General features: G+C 48.2%; 1 protein-coding gene across 3 annotated transcripts in view; it reads left to right on the top strand.

The window, feature by feature from the left end:
- Remo (Remoulade) overlaps positions 1 to 12,500 on the top strand; it is a 181,387-nt gene that overhangs the window by 32,186 nt on the left and 136,701 nt on the right. The window lies entirely within an intron of this gene.

Below are 12,500 nucleotides of genomic sequence, written 5' to 3'. Positions count from 1 at the left end.
AGAGAGAGAGAGAGAGAGAGAGAGAGAGAGAGAGAGAGAGAGAGAGAGAGAGAGAGAGAGAGAGAGAGAGAGAGAGAACTGTACATAGCAAGAGCATGTATGTGTCATGGCAATCCCTTACTCAAAGCCCCTGCTTCCCTTTATTACTGAATGGTCAAACGTATGACCATGTTGTTGCTTACATACTTTATATTTAGTGTTTTCGCTATTGTTAGAAACACACGATGACTCTATCTTAGTATCAATGTAGCATTTACAACATCTATCTCTCGTGTGATTTAAGTACCGTGCTGGAGATATGATTAATTTTCAATAGTTCATTTCGTTCATACTTTTCTTGCTCATATATATTTTCTTTGGGATTTTTTTTTGAGGTTGATGTGCGATGGAGATTATATGGAGAATATTCTAACGTCAGTCCCTTTTAGATTTTAACATATTGGGTCTAGTGTCTTGTTGTTGATACAAATTTCTTATGGGAATTTACAGCATGTGGTGAAAAGGGGAAACGATTATATTTGTATTGCCTTCTGTGTGGTCGACTGTTTTAGCAGGTCCTTGCGTTCGAAATGTTAATGCCTGTTTTTGATTCTATACCTATTCCATTGAGTATTCTGACGCTATTACGTACAGTAAGACACTCTTGTTTCTTCAGCAACTATTAATTAGATTATGTATAAAAGCTTTCCTTTCAATAACGCTCTTCGAAGGAACATCATCCCTAACTATCCTAGAACTGGTCCTCGCGCCAGAGGTATTTCAAATGCAATTCAGCAACTAAGTTTAGCCCAGGTCTAACATAGCTGGTTGTCGGAGGACAAGAAACCAATCAAGCATGTCAACAATTGCTTAAAAAAAAATAATAATAATAATCCTTCCCAATTCCTTGAGAAAATTCAAATATCCAATCTGGGCACACGTTTCCCTATCCCCCGCATACCCATGTTTTCCAGTATGAACGAGTAGTGGATGGGACTCTTTAGCCTTTACGTGTAATGACCTTAACTCGATGACTGTCTCGAGAGTTTATTTCAGGACTTCTGGGAAGGGCAGTTCCTTGCTCGTGTTAACAGTCAGGATCTCAGCTGTCCTTAGGTGGTTAACCCATTACGATTCTTAGGGCCATATTTGGCCTAATTTTTTTTCCCTCTGATCTACCTGGTTATATCAGCGGTGTTGATGCGACATTGCCTTTCAGTTGTTTTTTTTCTTCAAATTTAAGCTATATACAAGTCTTACCATTCGAATATTTGGCCCGAGTGCCCCTTCTCTCTCCCGCCCACTATCCTGGGGGAGTGGGGGTATCACAGCTGCGGCAGGAATAGCTGTCATCGCAAGGCCGCGTGCCACGCTTGTTTATGGCTTGTTGAGGGAGGCAGCAAGAGGGGGGAGGGAGAGGGGGAGAGGGATAGAGGTGCGAAGGGAGGGGGAGAGAGATGGGAAGGGAGAGGGAGTGGGGTGAGGCAGAGGGAAAGGAGCTGAGGATAGGGAGAGGGGTAGAAAGAAAGATAGCAATGAAGGGAGAGAGAGGTAAAGAAGTATGGAAGGGAGAGAAATAATGGAAGAAGATTGAGAGAGAGAAGCAAGGGATATATATATATATATATATATATATATATATATATATATATAGAGAGAGAGAGAGAGAGAGAGAGAGAGAGAGAGAGAGAGAGAGAGAGAGAGAGAGAGAGAGAGAAAGAAAGAGAGAAGGGGGGAGGGAGGGAGGGAGGGAGGTGGCGTTGTGTGCGTTCGTAGGTGTAGACACGCGCGGGGATACGGTCGAGACGAGGCGAGCCCAGAGCTGGTCATGCGCGAATTTACAAGGTCGTTTCAAATTTCTCGCTCGCAAGATATCAAATAGTGCGCGAAGTTTATGGTCGCCGAGAGAACCGAGAAGTTCTGGGATATTTCCAGCGATAAAATGTTTGCCGTTTCCCTTTTTTCCTGTAGCTGTAGAGAATGAGGGGGAGAGGGGGAGGGGGAGAGGAAGGAGAGGGGGAGAAGGAGGAGAGGGGGAGGGGGAGGAGAGTGGGAGAGTGAAAGGGAGGAGAGGGGGTGAGGAACGGTAGGATAGGGAGAAGGGGAGAGGAAGAGGGAGGAGAGGGGGAGGAGAGAAAGAGAGGGAGAGAGAGAAAGAGGAGGATAGCGGAGGGGAGGAAGGGATGGATGGATGGAGAGTGGGAGTAAGGAAAGGAGAGTGGGAGATGTGTAGGGAATGATCGAGAGAGAAAGAGAAAGAAAGAGAGAGAGAGAGAGAGATGCCGTGCGCACGAGGAAATCGGCGGCGATCCTGGCGTCTGGGAAAACGGAAGGCGCCAGCCGGAGGGCGTCTTCGGTAACCGATACAAGTTCGAGACATGCTTCGGCCGACTCTGAAAGGCATGGGATGGCGCAGCAGAATCACCCCGAAAGACCCGCTTTGAGGGAAGCCGTACTTATTCTTACTAGCTTCTAGCTTCTTGAGGTTGGGGAGGTAATACCGGCTCGCAGGAGGATGTTGCATGTGATTGCAAACTTTCGCTGCTCCTCGCTTCAAATGCATGCGTCGATGCCATGTGTGTTTGTCATGTGTTCAGACCTCTTTCGGAAGAGTCAGCGCAAACCTGCTTTCATTTATATCCATGATTGTTTATTTCGCTGGCCCCTTTGGGTTGCTATATATTGTATATAAAGTTAGGGGGAAGTAGAATTTAAGTCGAAATTGGCGAATAAAAGTTGAAACTCTTTCTCTCTCTCTCTCTCTATCTATCTATCTATCTATCTATCTATCTATCTAGCTCTCTCTCTCTCTCTCTCTCTCTCTCTCTCTCTCTCTCTCTCTCTCTCTCTCTCTCTCTCTCTCTCTCTCTCTCTCTCTCTCTCTCTCTCTCTCTCTCTCTCTCTCTCTTTGTTTCTCTCATTTCCCTCATCCATCTCACTCATCCTGTTCACCCACCATCCTTCTCCCACACCCTTCTTGTTCACCTGTTCACCTTCCCTTCTGCTTTTTTCCTGTCTCTATCGATCTGTTTTATTTCTGTATCTCTTCATTATCCCCTTTATCTCCTGTTTGTTGGCCCATCCCCGCAGCGTGTCTTCCTTTCGGCAAAGTTTGAACATGCCGCCGTTTTCCGATATTTCCATTTCTTTTCTCCCGCTTCACCTTTTTTTTCCCTTTTATTCCTTAAAGCTTGTTCCTACTGGCCTCCGTCGTACTTCCTTCAGGCCTCCCTCGCCCCTCCTTTCGGACTCCTTCGCCCCTTCTTCCTTCCACCTTCGCTCCTTCTTCCTTCCACCTTCGCCCCTTCTTCCTTCCACCTTCGCCCCTTCTTCCTTCCACCTTCGCCCCTTCTTCCTTCCACCTTCGCTCCTTCTTCCTTCCACCTTCGCTCCTTCTTCCTTCCACCTTCGCTCCTTCTTCCTTCCACCTTCGCTCCTTCTTCCTTCCACCTTCGCTCCTTCTTCCTTCCACCTTCGCCCCTTCTTCCTTCCACCTTCGCTCCTTCTTCCTTCCACCTTCGCCCCTTCTTCCTTCCACCTTCGCCCCTTCTTCCTTCCACCTTCGCCCCTTCTTCCTTCCACCTTCGCCCCTTCTTCCTTCCACCTTCGCCCCTTCTTCCTTCCACCTTCGCTCCTTCTTCCTTCCACCTTCGCCCCTTCTTCCTTCCACCTTCGCTCCTTCTTCCTTCCACCTTCGCCCCTTCTCACGGCCTCCTTCGTTCCCCCTTTCGGCCTCCCTTGCCCCTCCTTTCGCCCTCCTTCGTCCCCCCTTTCGGCTTCCTTCGTCCCTCCTTTCGGCCTCCCTCGCTCCTCCTTTCGGCCTCCTTTGTCCCTCCTTTCGCCCTCCCTCACCCCTCCTTTAGGCCTCCTTCGTCCCTCCTTTCGGCCTCTCTTGTCCCTCTTTTCGGCCTCTTTTGTACCTCCTTTCGGCCTCCTTGTAACCCGCTCGGATTTCCCACAGCTGTTACGTAGAGCTGTGTGGCCATTATGAATTGGGAGTGGAAGGCGAGGTCGAGCGCCGCCGTCCCTTCTTGCTTTGGCTCGCGCTTTGTTTCTTCCTGCCGAGCCGCGAGTGGGCGCACGCGAGCGAGCACGAACACTGAACGGCATAACTCAGTCGCATGCACACAACTGCATAGCGCGCATATAACTGCACTACGCACTCGCGTACACGTAGCATATTCACGTACACAACCGCGCCAGAAGTGTGCTTGCCTTTACCCACGCACACGCAAACGCACATTTACGCCCATGTGTAAGTTTTGGCATCATCTGGAAAATGTTGCCACCTCCTTTCAACACAAATTCGAAGAGAACGAAGCTCCCAAGAGGATATTTATATATTGTTTTTAGTGTTCACGGTACCCAACAATTCTATAATGCGAGGGTAGTGAGGCCGGGGTGAAGAGGGGGGAGAGAGAGAGAGAGAGAGAGAGAGAGAGAGAGAGAGAGAGAGAGAGAGAGAGAGAGAGAGAGAGAGAGAGAGAGAGAGAGAGAGGGGGTAGGAGGAAGAAAGGAGGAAAAGTGAGGGAGGGAGGGAGGGAGGGGGAGGCAGGGAGGGAGGAAGTAAGGAATGAAGGAAGGAAGGAAGGAAAGAAAGAAAGAAAGAAGGAAGGAAGGAAGGAATGAAGGTAGGTAGGTAGGTAGGGAGGCAGGGAGGGAGAGAGGGGGAGTTGGGGAGTTGGGGAGTTTAGAAGGGAGGGAGGGAGGGAAAGAGAGGAAGAGGGGGAAGGAGAAGTAAGGGAAAGAGAGAGGGATAGGAGAAAGTGAAAGAAAAGAAGAAAGAGAAAGAAAAGGAAAATGCAGAGACACAAAACAAAACAGAGAGAGGGGGAGGGAGAGAATGGGGGTTGCAAAGAGCGGATTAGCGCATCGCCTTACCGCCCTTTTCCAGCAGGAAGATGAAGTGTGGCTGTGTGTGTGCGCGCGAAGGCCGGGCGTGCGGCGGTCGAGGCGGCGGCGCCCCAAGCCGTGAATCTTGAGCAGCGGCCGTTATTACAATCCAGTGAGAGGTTTATGATGCGAGGATTTTGATGCTTGGGGAAGCGCGGCCGTGAGGGGGGAGGGGGACGATAGGGGGAGGCAGGGGGAAGGGAGGGAGATAGTGGCAAGGAGGCAGTGGCAAGGAGGCAGGGGGAGATAGGGGTGAAGAAATGGGGAGGGAGGAAGATAGAGACGAGGAGGCAGGGGGAAGGGAGATAGAGACGAGGAGGCAGGGGGAAGGGAGATAGGGACGAGGAGGCAGGGGGAAGGGAGATAGGGACGAGGAGGCAGGGGGAAGGGAGATAAAGAAGAGGAGGCAGGGGGAAGGGAGATAAAGAAGAGGAGGCAGGGGGAAGGGAGATAGGGACGAGGAGGCAGGGGGAAGGGAGATAAAGAAGAGGAGGCAGGGGGAAGGGAGATAGGGACGAGGAGGCAGGGGGAAGGGAGATAAAGAAGAGGAGGCAGGGGGAAGGGAGATAGGGACGAGGAGGCAGGGGGAAGGGAGATAAAGAAGAGGAGGCAGGGGGAAGGGAGATAGGGACGAGGAGGCAGGGGGAAGGGAGATAGGGACGAGGAGGCAGGGGGAAGGGAGATAAAGAAGAGGAGGCAGGGGGAAGGGAGATAAAGAAGAGGAGGCAGGGGGAAGGGAGATAAAAAGAAGAAGGCAGGGGGAAGGGAGATAAAGAAGAGGAGGCAGGGGTGGGGGAGATGATAATGGCGGCAGAGGGGAAAATGGGGCGTAGAAGAAGAGGGGAGGGGGCGAGGGAGAGAGGTAAAGCTAAGGAGTAGACGATGCGGGGAGTGTAAGGGCAAAAGGTAAACGAGCGAGCGAGAGAGAATGAATCAGAAACAGGCAGACTGACGGACGCACACATAAAAAAAATTAGCTGGAGGCAGACAGACAGGCAGACAGAGACAGACAGGGAAACAGACAGGCAGACAGAGAGAGCGGGAACTCGAGCGAAAGAATTTCCGGCACGGGCTTTGAGGGCGCCGCGCTCCCCTCCCGAGGATTTATCTTTGGCACCTGAAATCGGCCCCTTCGTTCTGCTGCCTTGCCCCCCACCCCCCCACCCCCACCCCGCGCGCGCGCACCGCTTCACTGACACAACAGGCTCATCGTTCGGCGATGAAGACTGGAAGTGGTGCTGATTAGTAATCTATGATGAGTAGGTGTTTGAAATGGTCCTATGATTTTTGTGCGCATGTATGTATGCGAAGATTTGTGTGGAATGCCACGGCTGGTCGGCCTAATGATCTCTCCGGCAAGGAAGAAAACACTGCACACGCTTTGACAAAAAGTTTGATTGTCTCAGTGCATTCTTTAGGTCCTCTCAGGCCTGTCTGAGGTCCTGAGGTGTGACATTAACGTGCCAAGGCGGAGCCAGTCGGACAATCGCTCGGTATGTGTGTGGAGGGAGGGTGGAGGGGGGAAAGGGCAAAGCGTTAGCTCGAGTGATGCAAAGGGTGCCATAATCAAGGGGACTTTTGAGCGTCCAAACTCCCTACGCCTTAAACTGTACTGCGGGAAGTCTTGCTTGGCCGTCGGCCCACCATCCGGTAGTGTTATAGCGCAGATTATTAGTATCCCTCCCTCCTTCCCTCCTTCCGTTCTTCCGTTCTTCTCTCCATCCCTCCTTTCGTTACCTCCATTCCTTCTTACCCTACGTTCCTTCCTTCCGTCCGTTCAATTGTCTCCAAGTTCCCCCACCTGCCCGCTCCTCGCCCTTCAGGTCAAGAGCTGGGCGCAGTTACATCGTCTTCAACAGCAGGAAGCGCTGATCATATCGAGTGCCTGATTCATTAGTACAGTAAAGAGGAAGTAGGGGAGGGGCGAAGGGGCGAAGGGCGAGGAGGAAGTGGGAAGGGTGAGTGTTCGTTGATTTTGGGCCCGTGTTCATGTGTGTATGGGTGTGTTCATGTGTGTATGGGTTTGTTCATGTGTGTATGGGTGTGTTCACGTGTGTATGTGTGAGAGGGAGGGAGAGAGCAAGAGCAAGAGCAAGAGGGAAAGAGCGAGCGAGCTTGTGTATAATATGTGGTGGTGTTATCGGCATTGGAACCTATTTCGATGGATGGCCTTGCAATGTATAGCATCCTGCGCTCCTTCGCGCCCCGAATTCCCCCGTTCCCCTGGCATCAGGACGGATCTCTTTCCTGGGCGAAGACTCGGGGCGCATCTGCATGTTAATGGCTTGTCTGCGATCGGGGAAGGATTACACCCGAGTCGCCACACACGCACGACGTGGGAGGTTTAACGTGCGACCATTGAGAGTGTATTTGCCCCGTGCGTGTGTGTATGTGTGAGTAAAAAAAGAAAGAATTAGGGGAAAAATAAGTAAAGAATGTGATAGCGATAGCCAGGGTTCGGAATGATAAGGAGGAAGGAAGAGATGGAAATGAAGAAAACGAGTATAAAGAGAGTTGATATAAAGAAGGAAGGGCAAGGCAGAGAAAGAATCACCGCTGGCTGTTTGATACCAATAGACCACAGCCCCGAACCACCGTAGCAACGAGTCAGGTTAAATACAGGTTAGATATTTTAACCTGCGGGGTAGGCACCAGACACCGGAGCGGGATTAATGCGGGGGCATTATCGTCTGTAAAGAGAGAAATATCTGGTGGCACAACCCCAGGGCAATTCTATCCAGTCGACGAGAAAAATAGCCCGGAGTGCTCGGATTTTTATGCCCGGAAGAGCAGAGTTTTGCGCCAGCCCCCCCCCCCCACTCTTTTTGCCTGTTTTCTCATTATTCCGATTTTACTCCTTTTTCCCTATTCCTCGCATTGCCCATTATTTCCTATTTCCTGCATTTGCCTATTTGTCTTTCCCCATTTTTTCTGCTTTCTATTTTCCACATGTTGCCATTTCTCTTCCTTTTCCCCAATATCCTCCTTCCTGGCATTGCTCGAGCAGCTCAACCTGGCGATGTGAGGCATAACCGGTGTGGAATGCATCCAGCGTCCTCGCATTGCACAATCAGAATAAATATAACTGTCACTGAACGCAAATGGAGGAATAAGACTAGAAGACATTAACAAGACTCATCAAGTATCGCAGTCCGCTTTTTGTTTTAATTTTACACCATCTCCTTTAAGAAGCTACCGAGCTGCAAGATACGCAACGGTTTCGATGATTTTAAATATTAATTTTATTGGTTCCATAGGTATTTCCTCGGCTTTGGGTTTCAAGAATTCGTCAATAAGCGCAGCAGTGTGGATGCCCAGGAACGTAATCCGCAGAATACACATCTTTTTTTTTGGCGATGGAAAAGGCACATGGATTATGTCTCAGTCGCCTTGATTTCTCGGCGAGTTTCCAGTGTGGCCGCCTCGATCCCGCGGGATTAGGGAGAGCCGAGAGAGAGGGCGTGAGGGAGCCGTGGCCGCTTCCCTTTTCGGTGCTTCGTAGTCCGCTTCCTCCTCTAGCTCGCCTTCTCGCCTTCTCGCCTTCTCAAGATCATTTCCTTCTCCTAGTGGTGTTGGTCTTGGATGGATCTCTTTGTCTTCTTTTCTCTTCTCTTTTCTTCTATTTTCTTCTGTTCTCTCCTCTTTTCTTCTGTTCTCTTCTGTTCGCTTCTCTTCTGTTCTATTCTCCTCTGTTCTCTTTCCATTTCTTCTCTTCTTTTTTTCTTTTTCTTCTCTTCTCTTCTCTTCTTTTCTCTGACTCACTCATTGATTGATTGATTGATTGATTCATTCATTCATTCATTCATTCATTCATTCATTCATTCTATCACTTTCTATCACGCTTTTTCTCACGCTCTTTCTTCCACCTCTCTCTCTTTCTCCCTTTCCCTCCTTCCCTCCTTCTCCCCCTCTTCTGTCTCCCTGTTTCCCTTTTCCCTGGCTCCTCTCCCCTCAGTCCGTGCCCCTCTCTCCCCTCAGAACCGCTCGAGGAAAATGGCACATAATCCCCTCGTTCCCCGTTACTCCCCGCCAGCTGCTAGTAATAGTGATTCTAGATATATTTAATGGAATTCACACACGCTATTAGTAATCAAGGAGCGTTTTCATTGCCGGGCCCAGCGGAATTGCGCTCTGCAAGGCTATTACCTGTTGTGGTTAGCTTGTTGTGGGAGTGGGATGCTTCTGTGGGGACGGCGGCGACGCGCACGCACGCACGCAGGTAGGCTTGCACGCACGCACGCACGCACGCGCAAAGACGCACACACATAAAGCACACGGTTATACGCAAAAGCACACGCACACTCACCCACTCACTCACCCACTCACTCACTCACTCACTCACTCACTCACTCACCCACCCACCCACCCACCCACCCACCCACATACCCACCCACTCACTACTCACTCACTCACTCACTCACATACACTTACTCACATACACTTACTCACATACACTCACACACTCACTACTCACCCACCCACTCATTCACTCACTCACGTACACTCACTCACTTATTTACTCACTCACATATTTACTCACTCACTCACATACACTTACTCACATACACTCACACACTCACTACTCACTCACATACACTTACTCACATACACTCACACACTCACTACTCACCCACTCACTCACTCACTCACTCACTCACTCACTCACGTACACTCACTCACGTACACTCACTCACTTCCAGCCTCATAACAGCACCCAGAGGATCATCCTTATAAATGGAGTTTACGCCCTCGCAAGCGGCTGTGGGTGTCGGGAATCTCTAATGGCCTCACTCTTCTCTCTTTCACTCTGCAACCCTGGATAAGGGTGTAAGGGAGAGTGCCCCCCCCCCTCCCTCCACTCTACTATGTCCATCCTTCCCCCCCCCCTCCCCCTTTCTCACTTCATCTGCAACCCTCCCTCGCCACTAACACCTCTCTAATTCTCATTAACGGCCGCGTTCTGTGAAATGGACTCGGGTTGTTTTCCGTCGGACGTCACGGGGCGCGCGGGTGGCTTCCGGTTGACGGACGGGGGCGGTTAGGATGCTGCGCCGTGTTAGGCAGTGTTAGGGTGTGGTAGGCATGCTTTCAGCTTTTCTCTTTTTGTGGCCATCTTCTTCGTCATCATCGTCGTCGTCATTATCGTTGTCATTAGCATTGTCATGATTATTGTCATTGTTGTTAATTGTATTGTTGGCTTTATTATTGTTTTTATTATTATTATCGTTATTGTTATTGTTATTGTTATTGTTATTATTATTTTTTATTATTGTTGTTGTTTTTATTATTATTATTATTATTGTTACTATTATTATTGTCGTTGTTGTTTTGTTATTATTTATTTTTATTATTGATTTTGTTGCTGTTATTATTATTATTATTATTATTATTATTATTATTATAATTACTATTATTATTATTATTGTTATTATTATTATTATTATTATTATTACTATTATTATTATATTGTTTATGCCTATGCCGAGAGGATGACGAGAAGGAAAATGTCAAAGTGAATATGCATCACAACAATAGCTAATCGTACCGAATATCTTTTTTCTTCTCTCTTTCTCTCCCTATTTTCCTCCGCCTCTCCCTTTGCCCCCCTCCCTCTCTCTCTCTCCTTCTCCATATCCCCGTCCCCCTAGCCCCTTTCCTCTCTCTCCCTCCCTTTTCTCCATTCCCTCCCTCTCCTTCATTCACTACCTCACTCTCCCCTTCCCTCCTTCTCTCCTTTTTATTTCGAGAAACAATAATTCGAGACTAACTCTTTCTCGTAACTTTTGATACTCGAACATATTCACCCCCCCCCTTCTTTCTCCCTGTCCCGAGCGCCCTCCTCTCCACCCCCCCTCCACTCCCCCTCCCTCCCCGAGAAACGTGGGATTTGAACTTGTAATCTTCGTAAATGGTTGACTTTTTTGGCTGCGCTTGTATTTTTTTATGTTTGCGGATTAGAAGGAGGGGGTAAAGGGAATGGAGGGAAGGAGGGTAAAGTAGAGGGAGAAGGGGGAGGGGGTAGATGGGAGGGGATGAGGAAGAAGGGAGGGGAGGGGATTTGGAAGGAAGGAGGGGTGAGAATAGGGAGAGGAGAGAAGAGAGATGAGAAAGTGAAAGAGAAGAAAGCAAAATAAAAATAAACAAAATTGAATAAACGAGAGAGTATAATATAGGAGCAGGAGATTATAGGGGAGGGGAAGGGAGGAAAGGTGGTGGGGGGGTAGAGACGAGTAGGAGAGGAGAGAGTGAGACAAATATTTTTTTTTAATATTCATCAATTTTTCGTTGTTTTTTTATCGTTCTTGTTTTTATTTATTCTTTATTTATTTAGCCACAGAGGAGGAGGAAGCTTAGTGAGGAAGGAGAGAGGACTGGACATTATAGTATTGTATAGTACAAGACAGGACAGTACAGGACAGGAAATGAGAGAGGGGAGGGGAGGGGGGGGGCGGACCGGAGCAATAGGTTCAACTGCAGATGTTGTTCTAATAAAGCAAAATGATTTTATTCGTTGAACGATTTAATTGTAAATCGTGCGTTTCGTAGTTTTATCTTGCTATTGAATTATCACTGAATGGCTTATATTTCAAATAGATTTAATATATGCGTCATTTCTTTCTTTACTTGTTTCTTTATTATTGTTTTCATTGCGTGCTTTTATCATTAATGTTCATCTTTTTGTTTTGATTATTTAGCGTGGTTTTATTGTTTTTCTTTTAAATTATTATTAATGATAAAGTTTAGTCTAGACTATTATTTTTCGTTCGTGCGATTTATTTCGTTCGTTCATTCGTTCTTTGATGGGGTGTGTCGGATTGCCGGGAAAAATGTGCAGGTGAATCTCTATGATCATTATATCTTTCTTCGTATTATTATTCTTATTATTATGATGATTATTATTATCATTGTTATTATTATTATCATCATCATTATTATAATTATCATTATTATCATCATTATTATTATTTCTATTATCCTTATCTCTCCCGCGAATGACGCAATGCTGAGATTTCCTCATTACGGAGCTTATCGCCCCCGAAACGACCGAACTTGCGAGATGAACTTTGCGCAAAAGAGTGAGGAAAGAGCTCGGGGGAAGCGGGGCCGGCGCGAGGCTTGAAGTGGGTGACGCGTTGAAGAGGTTGCAGGAGGCGAGATGTGCATACAACTTGGTGCAATATGGTGTCTCTTGACGGGGGTAGGGTGGGGTGAGGGACGGGTGGGGTGGGCTTACGGTCTTTTTTATTTTTATTTTACTTTACTTTACTTACTTTACCCTTTTTTACGTTGGTGCCGCAAAGCGCTAAGACAATGACCTGCAACGTGCTGCCAGTCAAGAGTTGAAATTGATTCAGATAAGCCGCGATGGAAGCCCTTCGCGGCGGGGCGGAGAAGTTCTAATATCTTCTCGTTCAATCCCGGTCGCACTTGAGCCCCACACTTAGGATCTCTGATGAATTAAGACGTCATGCGGCTCTGTCTCTCTCTCTCTCTCTCTCTCTCTCTCTCTCTCTCTCTCTCTCTCTCTCTCTCTCTCTCTCTCTCTCTCTCTCTCTCTCTCTCTCTCTCTCTCTCTCTCTCTCATCTTTCTCTCCCTCTCCCTCCCTCTCTCCCTCCCTCCCTCCCTC

This window comes from Penaeus japonicus, unplaced genomic scaffold (assembly GCF_977035675.1).
Source record: "Penaeus japonicus unplaced genomic scaffold, GWHDUDI00000001_assembly GWHDUDI00000037, whole genome shotgun sequence".
NCBI classification, from domain to species: Eukaryota; Metazoa; Arthropoda; class Malacostraca; order Decapoda; family Penaeidae; genus Penaeus; species Penaeus japonicus.
Note: the sequence above shows the minus strand (reverse complement) of the source record. Positions and strands in the feature narration are given on the sequence as shown.